We start from the raw sequence: 13,042 nt of genomic DNA, 5'->3' as shown, positions 1-13,042 counted from the left end.
AGTCACCATTGTGTTACAGGACTTCATGTCTTCCCACAGCTGAGTCATTTCCTAGAACAGCTTTCTGCACCTTGTTTATACAGCTTCACCTTGCCATTAAAACCTTGGCTCTAGCATCAACTTCAGGAAAGCTGCCCTGGTCAGCAATCTGATTTGCATATATTCTGCTGTAGGGAAGGGTCAAAGAAGGGGACACACTCATTGTGAGCCCCTGAGAGCGACTAGGGTATAAATAAGTTTGTGTGAATTTGTTATATGTAGATATATTCTGTTGAGTATGTTAGTATTTAAGACAAGTGTATTAGTTTGTTCTCACACTTATAATAAAGACATACCCAAGACGGGGTAATTTATAAAGGAAAGAGGTTTAATTGACTCACAATTTCACAGGGCTGGGGTGGCCTCATAATCACGGCTGAAGGTGAATGAGGGGCAAAGTCACATCTCACATGGTGGCAAGCATGATGGCCTGTGTAAGGGAACTCCCCTTTATAAAACCATCAGATCTCATGAGACTTATTCACTATCACGAGAACAGCACGGGACAGAACTGCCCCCATGATTCAATTACTTCCCACCAAGTCCGTCCTATGACATGTGGGAATTATGGGAGCTACAATTCAAGATGAGATTTGGGTGGGGAGACAGCCAAACCATATCAATAAATAACAACTGTTACTTCTCATGCAGGGAAGGGATATATAAAGTGGCTGAACAATAACGAGTGGCTACTTAGACCTGAGAAGCCCTGTCTAATGCTAAGAACAGGAACACATTTCTTTGGGACCAGGCCAAAGGCACTAAACAAATAGTGACTGTGGAACAGAGTGTGGGAAAGAAAGTGCCAAAATAAATTTTGTGAGTTTTAAAAAAAATTTTATTTGTTTATTTATTTTATATTTTGTAGAGGCAGGGTCTCTCAAAGTGCTAGGATTACAGGCATGAGTCACCACGTCCAGCCAAAATAAATTTTGAATACAGGTAGGTAGGGTTAGCTCATGCAAAACCTTGAATGCTCAGCAAAACAGTCAAATCTCATTATGAAATGTATATGAGAGGGAGAAAGTTTTGCTATAAGGAAATAGAATTGAGCTAAGTTTTGCTATAAGAAAACAGAAACGAGTCTGCTGTCCACTCTACTTAATTTTGCTTTCTGACATATTTAGGTCCTAAGCTTATAGATAACTGGGCAATCTTTTCCCCTTCTCTTAATATGCTAGTAGAAAATAATAAATGATAAAGAATTTTTTCCAACCAAAGGAAAAACAGAGGACTAATTCTATTTAACATACCAAATGATGAACAGACACAGAGTATGCCAGATGTTTAGAGTAACAATTTTTAAATCATGCAAAAGTAATGACATATTGAAGATGGCAAATCTCACAAGTAGCATGTTAGAAAAAAATACGGATGCTTAAAGAAGAAAGACTCAACCATCTGAAAAGATTACCAATTTTTAAAACAGAACAGAGAAAAGAAACACAGTCATTTGACTAATCAGGTTTTACATGTCCTAAGAGAAAATCCAATACTCTTTATATCAAACGAACAACTGAAATCTGGGATTCATGGTTAGTCCAGGATCCTGGAACTGTAGGCTAGACTGGAGGAAGCTTCTAGAATGGCAATTCTCAACATATTAGGGACTAAAGTAAGTCAAATATCAAAATCCTGACATTAATATATTATTTGTTTTTGAATGTTCAGAACACATTCAGGCTGGTCGCAGTGGCTCATGCCTGTAAATCCCAGCACTTTGGGAAGCGGAGGCAGGTGGATTGCGTGAGCTCAGGAGTTGGAAAACAGCCTGAGCAACATGGCAAAACCCCATCTCTACAAAAAATACAAAAATTAGCCGGTGTGGTAGCACGTGGCTGTAGTCCCAGCTACTCAGAGGCTGATACGCAAGAATTGCTTGAGCCAGGGAGGTTGAGGCTGCAGTGAGCTGAGATCATGCCTGATTTGTGTCCCAGAAACAAACAAACAAACAAACATTCAGGGTCATTTCTACAGTAACATCACTTGGATTTCAATGATTCCCCAAATGGGAGAAGAAGGGTGTGGGGTCCTGGTGAGCAAGTCAGGAAATGCACAGAGCCAGCTAGAAGGCTGGTGTGTGCTAAGAGAGAAAATTCATCCAAAGCTGAGAAAGGCAGCATGTGAATTCCAGGACATCAACCTCCACTGGGCCCCAAATGCTGGTTGGAAGCCCAATTTATTCTAGGTCAGCATTCTCTCCCATCTTCTTCAGTGGCTGGCCCAAACCAACCTATTCTCAAATCTTTGAAAATCACCCTTACCCATCACCTCCTAACTGTCAGCAAATGACCTTGCTTCCTGTCCACAGAGAAAATATAAGGGAAGTAGCTTATCTCCCATCCACAAACCCATCAGCACATATCTGTAACTACAGCCACCCTTCCCTCTTTGAGAGAAGAGAAGCTAATCTCCTGTCCAGACTAACCCCTCCCACACGTGCTGGGATCCCATGGCCTCACGCCTTCAGGGATCCTGCTCTTGTCCTCACACCACCTCTCTCAAGTCTTCATCCTTTCCCTTTCCTGGTCCTTCCTCATCAATATTTCAATGTTTTGGAGTACCTGGATAAGCTGAATTGGTTTCTTTGGATTGTTTTTAGCAGAAGTTGCCACTGGCAAGATGCAAGTCACAAGTTGCCTTGAAATACAGTTTATTTCTTTCTTCTGGAAGACATTGCAGTAACCACTGTTAGTTACTTAAATGTAAATACTTGTGTTCAGTGCCCTGGAAAGAGAGTGTAACCTGGCCTTCCCTTACTTGAAAAAGACACCCCCTCCCCTGGAAATACTCACTGATAGAAGAACTTTTTGGGGGTCGGATTAGGCCAAGTAGATAAATATATTCTTTTTTTTTTTTTTTTTGAGACAGAATCTTGCTCTGTTGCCCAGGCTGGAGTGCAGTGGCATAATCTTGGCCCACTGCAAGTTCTACCTCCCGGGTTCATGCCATTCTCCTGCCTCAGCCTCCCGAGTAGCTGCGAATACAGGCGCCCACCACCTCGTCCGGCTAATTTTTTGTATTTTTAGTAGAGATGGGGTTTCACTGTGTTAGCCAGGATGGTCTCAATCTCCTGACCTCATGATCCGCCCACCTTGGCCTCCCAAAATGCTGGGATTACACAGCCACCGCGCCCGGCCCGCAGATAAATATATTCTAAAGAAAAAGTAATCTTGGAAGATAGACTTTGGGCCCAGCATAACACAAATTAATGCGTGTGTGATTGTAACACTGGAGAAAGAAAAGAGTGCTTTGGATTGCATGGGACCCCCGCTTTCAATGGTGTCACCATGTGACAATGACAGAACTAACAGCAGCAGGAATGTTCTTGAGGTTGGGAGGGGTTAGGAATGACAGAATAGCTTTAGACTAATCAAACTCTTCAGTTATCCCTCTTGCCTAGTATTTGGAAGAAGGATTGGCCTCTTGGACTAAGTGTACTCTTGAAATTGTTAGAAAATTCTCTTCCTTTCTCACTCTATGCACTGTCCCCTGGTGGTGGCATCTATTTCTACTGCTTCAGTTGCAGTCCTGATACTAACAACTTCTTTGTCTTTACACACATTTCGCATCTCCCGAGCTCCAGCCTGATAGGTCCTGTTATATAAAGGTCACCTCTTTGGATACCCTATCGACTCCAAAATTCAATCTGTTCAAAACTCATTACCTTCTCCCCCTTCACCACACAAAGTTACTCCTCATGCAGGGTTCAATGAGTAGTGTTATATTCACCCAACTGCCCAGGCCAGGTAGCTGAATATTACTGCTGCCTCTTCCCTCTCCCTCCTTTATTCTTATCTATTAGAGTTTCAGATTCTCAATCCTATCTCATAAATAACTCGTGAATCCTTTCTATTCTCTCTACCTCCACTTTTTCCATACCAGTTTAGTTTATCTTCTCTCATCTTTGAACTCATCTCTGCCTCAGGTCTTATCTCCTCTAATTGTTAGCTGTTGTACAACAATAACAATTTCTTTTTTCTAAAATACAGATCTCCTTATGTCATTCCTGGGTGTGAAACCCTTCAATGGTGCCTCCCTGACCTCACAAGATGGCCATTTATCACCTGGTACCTGTCCATTGCTCAACCTTTTAAGGCAACTGAAATATTGCATTATGTCCTCCATAATAAAAGATAAATTTGATTATTTTCCCAAATTCTAAAATTGTTTCATGTTTTCTAACTGATTACTCCCTGGAGTGATCAACGTTAATAATCCTATGCCTTCATATATTTTCCCAACCTAATATTTGCCTTTGAGCTTTGCTTATAGTGTCTTGCTATAAAAATGTTTTAATCATCATGTAATCTAATTATCTACCTTTTTCTGTTTATCTTTTGAATTTTGTGGCTTATCAAGGAAAGTGTCCCCTGACTCCAAGGTCATATAAATATCCTTAAATTCATCTAGACTTCATTTTGTTTATGGCATGAGATAAGGTTCTGGCTTTGTTTACTTTCAGATGAACAGTCAAGTTATACCAGCGCCTTTCATTAAATAAACTATTATAACACACTATCATTTTCTCAGTGAATCAAATTGCTATCTTTGTCATATATTAATTTATTCTGGAGACTTGGGGGCCATTCCTGGACTTTCTATTCTATTGCACTGAACTGTTTGCCCATTACTCTGTGACATCATTTTTTTATTAAAGTGACCTTATAGCAAACTTTAATATCTATTGAGAACTTTTAAATTAATCAGCTTCAAAGAAACCCAATTAGAATTCTAATTAGAACTGTATTAAATTTAAATATTATTTTAGGAAGGATCTGCACTTCTGTGACAATAAGTCTACCTGTTCAGGAACTTGGCGTGGCCTGTCCTATGTTCAGATCTTATTTTGTGTCCCTCAGTAAGATCCTACAGTTCTTTTAGATTCTTTAACATTTTGTTAACTTTTAAATATTGTGTATTATAAGTGGTATATTTTACCCTCTCCATTTCTAATTATTGCTAGTATTTTTAAAAGCCTATCATTTTATAAGTGTATTACATAGAATCACTTTATACATTCTCCTTGTAATCCTAGTAATTTTTTACCAGATCTTCATGGGGTTTTGAGACCAGTACAATTACAGATAAATTATACTTTTCTAATATTACAAAATTATTTTCTATCCTTATCTAGAACATAAGAAAGAACCTCTAAAAACACTGAATCTCACTGTTAAGAGTTAGCATCTATTTCCTGAGGCTAATTTTTAAAGAAATGACTCCAGAAATTTGCCATTCAGTATGATATTTGCTGTAAAATGCTAGTAAATGTCTTTGTCATTATTCAATAGCTTCTTTTCTTTCCTAATTTATTAGAAATTTTATTAGGAAAGGTTACTAAGTGTTATCAAATGCCTTTGTGGCATTTTTCATACAATCTTATTTGTCTCCTTTACCTTGCTGTTGCAAAAAATTCAAGTTTTGTTTTAATTCTTGACAATGAGACTGTCCTAAGACCAGAAAGTGACCAAAAGCCATTTAGGAGCAGAGAAGGGTGATCTGACAGAACAGATTTGAAGGACACTACATAATGACTCTCTTTGTTCTGATTAATATTTTGGGCCCTGAACTCTGCTTTTTCTGATATGAAAATTGCCACTCCTCCTTTAATTTGTTTGCATTTTCCCAGTACCATTGTCTATCCATTTATTTTTTCAAGCATTGTTTGTCATTGTGTTTTAGGACTGTTTCTTGAAATAGTATACATTTGAACCTAACTTTTTAGCCTATCTGGTAATTTCTGTCTTCTGAATTCATTCAGCTGAACTGAAATGATCAATATACTTAATTATATTCCTTCCATCTTATATCTTCTCTTTTTCCTTCTTACTTTTGCTGAAAATTAGCCATTTTTCCTCCCTGTCAGTTTTTCCTGTTCCTGTTTTCTCTCTCTCATTTCTCCCAGTTCATGTTTTCTCCCTGTCAATTTAGAAGTCCTACTATGCAGCTGGGCATGGTGGCTCACGCCTGTAATCTCAGCAGTTTGGAAGGGTGTGGCCGGTAGATGACCTGAGGTCAGAAGTTCCAGACCAGCCTGGACCACATGGTGAAACCCAGTCTCTACTAAAAATACAAAAATTAGCCAGACATAGGGAGCATGCCTGTAACCCCAGCTACTCAGGAGGCTGAGGCATGAGAATTACTTGAACTGGAGAGGCAGAGGTTGCAGTGAGCTGAGATTGAGGCACTGCACTCCAGCCTGGGTGATAGAGTGAGACTCTGCCTCAAAAAAGAAGAAAAAACAAAAAAAAAAAACAGAAGTCCTACTATGCTGTAAAGTTCTGCTCATGGTTACATATTTCTCTGAGTCACCTTTAAATACGTATATAGAGACACATTTATATTCTATCAAAAAATAATTTTATGTGTGTATGTGTGTATGTGTATATATATATATGCATATATAAAACACACAACCATGCACCAAAAATCTTTGCCTGCTCATACCTCCCCTTATGCCAAACAGATGGAAGTTTTAGTTCTAGGTTACTAACAAATTTTTCTTTCAAGGATGACTCTTCTCTTTAAAGAATCCCTACTTAGCATTTATATTACAAAGTCCTAGTCCCATCATTATTATCTATTTAATTTTAATAATACATATACTGCAAGATTCATTGCTCCCATTATTCCTCTCCTTTTTGTCTTTCCCTGTCTTGGGATTTCTGTTCTGAATCAATTGTCATTTGACAGAGTATTTCCTCAAGTGTTTTCCTCAGATAAGTACATGGGCAGAATACTTTTTAAATGCCCGCACTTCTGAAAATGTTTATTTTGCCCTGACAAATGAATGATACCTTTCCTGGTTATTAATTTTTGGACCTCGGTCTTTTTCCCTCAGGATTCTACAAATGTTGTTCCAGTGTTTTAACCTCTGGCATCGCTGATTGAAAAACAAAACAAAACAAAAGTCTGAAGCTAATTGATTCTCTTTCCATTGCAAATAAATGTTCTTTGGGTCTCAAAACTTTTAAGATTTGTCCTTATCCTTTGACTTCAGGGATTTCACCCACATGTACTTCCATGTGTATTCTTACATTAATCCTGCCTGGGACTCAGGAAGCCTATTCCTTCTCCATTTACTTTTCTTTTCTACCTCCAGACTTCTTTTGTTTTCATGTTATGACTTCTGGATCTGCCTTCTCAATTTATTTACCACCTCTAGGTAATTCTGTACTACTTTGGAGGGGGTATTTCTTCAGCTTTCAGATTTGACTCACGAAATACCATAACCATACTCTTCATCTATTTGATTTTTTTCAATCAAAAATCATATTCATTTGTTCAGTTACAGAAGGGTTTTTTGTTTGTTTTCTTTTAGATCACATGATTGTATCTCCTTAAAAGTTTTCTCTGCCTTTTTTTAAACCAACTCTTCTGTAGTCTTTTTCCAACATGGTGAGAGTAAAAACACAATGATTTTGGTGTCTGGCTTGCTCTTTTTGCCTTGGAGTACTGAGTCTCCTTCAGTGAGTAATTGCTTTTTTCTTCCTGCTAATGGCTTATGTTCCCTCAGCATCTACACAGACCAGGTCATAGCAGTCTCTCCAGCACTGGTAAGTCAGTGACCAACGGAACGAATATTATTTCCTGCTATTGAGGTCAGGCCATGAACAGACGGCAAATAATGGCTTCTTTGCTAACGTGGAGGGTAGAAGGCTCTCTGTTGCCAGACCTCCACAGAAGCAAGCTTACATCCTAACTAAAGCAATGGATCAAATGAGCTCACCTACACAGCGTTCTTCCAGATCTCTGGTCAAATCGCAAAGGTCCTATGAGAACCACATAAAACAGGCAGGCAGATATGGACCTTCTTTGAGGGAATCACTGGATTCTGTCAACGAAAGCTTTTGAGGAACCACACAATGCTGGTCTTTGAGCCAAGCAACGAGAACAAACAAGCCGACCTCTCTGCCTCTTGTCCCTTAGTTCCTTCTCATTTCCAAGGTGAATGAGGTCCCATAAAAAGCCTTTTACTCAGATATTCTGGCCTAAGATACCCCCTCCAGCCTTTACCAACTGGCCTGCTCAGGCTACTATAATCTGCCAAAATAAAAATCAAAAACGAGAAAAGTCAGGGATGTGTGATTAAGCTGCCATCTATTCAGAATTATTCATCTCTTTACCTTAAAACAAATAGCCTTCCTGCAAGCCTTTGAGCTACGATAAATACTTTCAAGTATTTCTTCTCATTAAAGCCTAAATAAATTTTGTTAACTATTTTGTTTTCCAATATTTTTGTAACAAATGCAAAACACGTGGAATACAGTGATTCTGTTTACAAACAACGCTAAGCACAACTATGGCTCTATAGACCTCTTACAATAACTCTCAAGTCAACAGGTTGGGAATCCATTGCTCCACATGAATGGTCTGTGCTGCTTAAACTTGCCCACTCAACTGTAGGCTAAAATTGGTCATGAACCTCTAAGTCCATTCACTTGCATAGTCCTTCATGCCCTCTGCCAACAAAGCTGTTCCTCCTCCATCTGTCTCAGCTCTACTCTTCTTCTTGCTACAAGGTTATCCTGTCTAAAGTAGGCTCAGCCCCATAAATCTGTCTCCTTTAACGGCTTTTATTTTTGCTGATAACACTTAAAGCTTCATGAAGTTATATTTTATGTGTATGTTTGTTTTCTGTCACCCCCCCCACTAAATCACAAGCTCTGTGAGACATCGTTGGTTTCTTTTTAAATAAAGAATGTCTACAGGTAGGTATACCTAATCTCTAGTTTGTCTCAGGACCTGACAAACCTTGTCTTACATTCAACCAATTCACCAATTATTTTACCTGCATGGTCTCAGGAGGCATTTGAGTTGGTAACTCTTGCTCAGAGCATACCTAAGTCTCATCCCCAGAGTGAAGCCTTCCCCAATCATCCCATCCCTTAGTGGTCATCTTCCTGTATCCCTGTTTTGTCACCACCATCCATTCATCACCTAAGCTAGAAACCTGGGTGTCATTCATTGTTCATTCTTCTCCTCCTACAATTACTATGGAGTTCTCTTTAATTCTTCGTGCATATGTCAAAAACCCAAACCAGTGCCTGACACAAATAGGTAATTGTAAATATATATTGAATGAAGGAATAAAACAAAAATGAAAAATCTGTTTCTATCCTGACCACACTCTTGCCTATGTCTTCTCCCAGGTTTAGATATCCAGATACAGCACTCTTGACTGGCACAGTCTGAATTCACCTCTCCAGTTTGTCCTTTGTTGAGTTCAGGGTCCTGCACACCAATCTCAGAATCATCCTTAGACTCTGCCTAGTCAGCCCTTTCCTTCAGGCCTAACATCATTGTTTACATTCTAATGTCATGAGATTAACACACCCCTCCATTACTCACTGACTCTTCACTTATAATCTGGCTGTTCGGTTTCTTGATATCTTCTAAGCCCCACTATCTCAATGGCTGGGTTAAGATACTTAAAGTCTGCCTGCAGGTTCCACTGAAATCACAACCTGATAAGATGATATGCAGGTTTACTGCAGTATAATAAATATGTAATTAATGTTTTAGGGTTTTGAAACAAATATGTTCTGTGTGACCTTATATAATGCCTATAAAATATACAAATGCAGTCACTTCCAAGATGGCTGAATAGGAACAGCTCCAGTCTACAGCTCTGAGTGAGACTGACACAGAAGACAGGTGACTGCTGCATTTCCACCTGAGGTACCTGGTTCATCTCACTGGGACTGGTTGGATAGTGGGTGCAGCCCATGGAGGGCAAGCTGAAGCAAGGCAGGGCATTGCCTCACCCGGAAAGCACGAGGGGTTGGTGGATTTCCCTTTCCTAACCAAGGGAAACCATGAGTGACTACACCTGGAGGAATGGTACACTTCTGCCCAAGTACTGCGCTTTTCCCACGGTCTTCACAACAGGCAGACCAGGAGATTCCCTCCTGTGCCTGGTTTGGCAGGTCCCATGCCCATGGAGCCTTGCTCACTGCTAGTGCAGCAGTCTGAGATCAACCTGGGATGCTAGAGCTTGGCGGGCAGAAGAGCATCAGCCATTGCTGAGACTTGAGTAGGTGGTTCTATGCTTACAGTGTAAACAAAGTGGCAGGGAAGCTCGAACTGGGCGGAGCCCACCGCAGCTCAGCAAGACCTACTGCCTCTCTAGATTCCACCTCTGGGGGCAGGGCATATCTGAACAAAAGGCAGCAGACAGCTTCAGCAGACTTAAATATCCCTGCCTGACAGCTCTGAAGAGAGCAGTGGTTCTCCCAGCACGGCGACTGAGCTCCGATAATGAACAGACTGCCTCCTCAAGTGGGTCCCTGACCCCCATGTAACCTGACTGGGAGACACCTCCTGCCAGTAGGCTCCGACAGACACCTCATACAGGCAGGTGCCCCTCTGGAACGAAGCTTCCAGGGGAAGGATCAGACAGCAATATTTGCTGTTCTGCAGCCTCCGCTGGTGATACCCAGGCAAACAGGGTCTGGAGTAGACCTCCAGCAAACTCCAACAGAACTGCAGCTGAGGGGCCTGTTAGAAGGAAAACTAACAAACAGAAAGGAATAGCATCAACATCAACAAAAAGGACGTCCATACCAAAACCCCATTTGTAGGTCACCAACATCAAACAGCAAAGTTAGATAAAACCACAAAGATGGGGAGAAAACAGAGCATAAGCGCTAAAAATTCCAAAAAACAGAATGCCTCTTCTCCAAAGGAACACAACTCCTCTCCAGCAAGGGAACAAAACTGGACAGAGAATGAGTTGGATGAGTTGACAGAAGTAGGCTTCAGAAGGTCGGTAATAACAAACTTCTCCAAGCTAAAGGAGCAGGTTCTAACCCCCACATGGAAGCTAAAAACCTTGAAAAAAGGTTAGACAAATGGCTAACTAGGATAAACAGTGTAGAGAAGACCTTAAATGACCTGACAGAACTGAAAATCACAGCACAAGAACTTCGTGAAGCATAAACAAGCTTCAGTAGCCAATTCAATCAAGTAGAAGAAAGGATATCAGTGATTGAAAATCAAAGTAATGAAATAAAGCAAGAAGACAAGATTAAAGAAAAAAGAATGAAAAGAAATGAACAAATGCCCCGAGAAATATGGGACTATGTGAAAAGACAAATCTACATTTGGTTGGTGTACCTAAAAGTGACAGGGAGAATGGAACCAAGTTAGAAAATACTCTTCAGGATATTATCCAGGATAACTTCCCCAACCTAGCAAGGGAAGCCAACATTCAAATTCAGGAAATACAGAGAACACCATAAAGACACTCCTCGAGAAGAACAGCCCCAAGACACATAATTGTCAGATTCACCAAGGTTGAAATGAAGGAAAAAATGTTAAGAGCAGCCAGAAAGAAAGGTTGGGTTACCGACAAAAGGAAGCCCATCAAACTAACAATGGATCTCTCGACAGAAACCCTATAAGTCAGAAGAGAGTGGGGGACAATATTCAACACTCTTAAAGAAAAGAATTTTCAACCCAGAATTTCATATCCAGCCAAACTAAGCTTCATAAGTGAAGGAGAAATAAAATCCTTTACAGACAAGCAAATGCTGAGAGATTTTTGTCACCACTAAGCCTCCCTTACAAGAGCTCCTGAAGGAAGCACTAAACGTGGAAGGGAACAACCGCTACCAGCCACTGCAAAAACATGCCAAATTGTAAAGAACATTGATGCTATGAAGAAAGTGCATCAAATAACAGGTGAAATAACCAGCTAGCATTATAATGACAGGATCAAATTCACACATAACAATATTAACCTTAAATGTAAATGGGCTAAATGCCCCAATTAAAAGACACAGACTGGTAAATTGGATAAAGGGTCAAGACCCATTGGTGTGCTGTATTCAGGAGACCCATTTTACATGCAACATAGTCTCAAAATAAAGGGATGGAGGAAGATCTACCAAGCAAATGGAAAGCAAAATAAAAACAGCAGGGGTTGCAATCCTGGTCTCTGATAAAACTGACTTTAAACCAACAAAGATCAAAAGAGACAAAGAAGGCCATTACATAATGGTAAAGGGATCAGTTCAACAAAATGAGCTAACTATCCTAAATATATATGCACCCAATACAGGAGCACCCAGATTCATAAAGCAAGTTCTTAGAGACCTACAAAGAGACTTAGACTCCCACACAATAATGATGGGAGACTTTAACACCCAACTGTCAATATTAGACAGATCAATGAGAGAGAAAATTAACAAGAATATCAAGGACTTGAATTCATCTCTGGACCATGCAGATCTAATAGGCATCTACAGAACTCTCCACCCCAAATCAACAGAATATACATTCTTCTCAGCACCACATCATACTTATTCTAAAATTGACCACATAATTGGAAGTAAAACACTCCTCAGCAAATGTAAAAGAACAGAAATCACAACAAACTGTCTCTCAGACCACAGTGCAATCAAATTAGAACTCAGGATTAAGAAACTCACTCAAAACCGCACAACTACATGGAAACTGAACAACCTGCTCCCGAGTGACTGCTGGGTAAGTAACAAAATGAAGGCAGAAATAAATAAGTTCATCGAAAATGATGACAAAAAGGACACAATGTACCAGAATCTCTGGGACACAGCTAAAGTCATGTTTAGAGGGAAATTTATAGTACTAAATGCCCACAGGAGAAAGCAGGAAACATCTAAAATTAATACCCTGACATCACAATCAAAAGAACTAGAGAAGCAAGAGCAAACAAATTAAAAAACTAGAAGACAAGAAATAACTATATACCACTGCTCAATGAAATAAAAGAGGACACAAACAAATGGAAGAACATTCCATGCTCGTGGATAGGAAGAATCAACATTGTGAAAATGGCCATACTGCCCAAGGTAATTTATAGATTCAATGCCATCCCCATCAAGCTACCAATGACTTTCTTCACAGAATTGGAAAAAGTTTTATATGAAACCAAAAGAGAGCCCACATACCCAAGACAATCCTAAGCAAAAAGAACAAAGCTAGAGGCATCACGCTACCTGACTTCAAACTATACTAC

The 13,042-nt window shown here is 39.9% G+C and overlaps 1 protein-coding gene across 4 annotated transcripts in view; it reads right to left on the bottom strand.

Annotated features, from left to right (window-relative positions):
- CFAP54 (cilia and flagella associated protein 54) overlaps positions 1–13,042 on the bottom strand; it is a 377,198-nt gene that overhangs the window by 256,578 nt on the left and 107,578 nt on the right. The gene's annotated exons all lie outside the window — the stretch shown is intronic.

Source organism: Chlorocebus sabaeus, chromosome 11 (assembly GCF_047675955.1).
Source record: "Chlorocebus sabaeus isolate Y175 chromosome 11, mChlSab1.0.hap1, whole genome shotgun sequence".
NCBI lineage: Eukaryota > Metazoa > Chordata > Mammalia > Primates > Cercopithecidae > Chlorocebus > Chlorocebus sabaeus.
The sequence above is the reverse complement of the archived record's forward strand: the minus strand, read 5'-3'. Positions and strand labels throughout refer to the sequence as shown.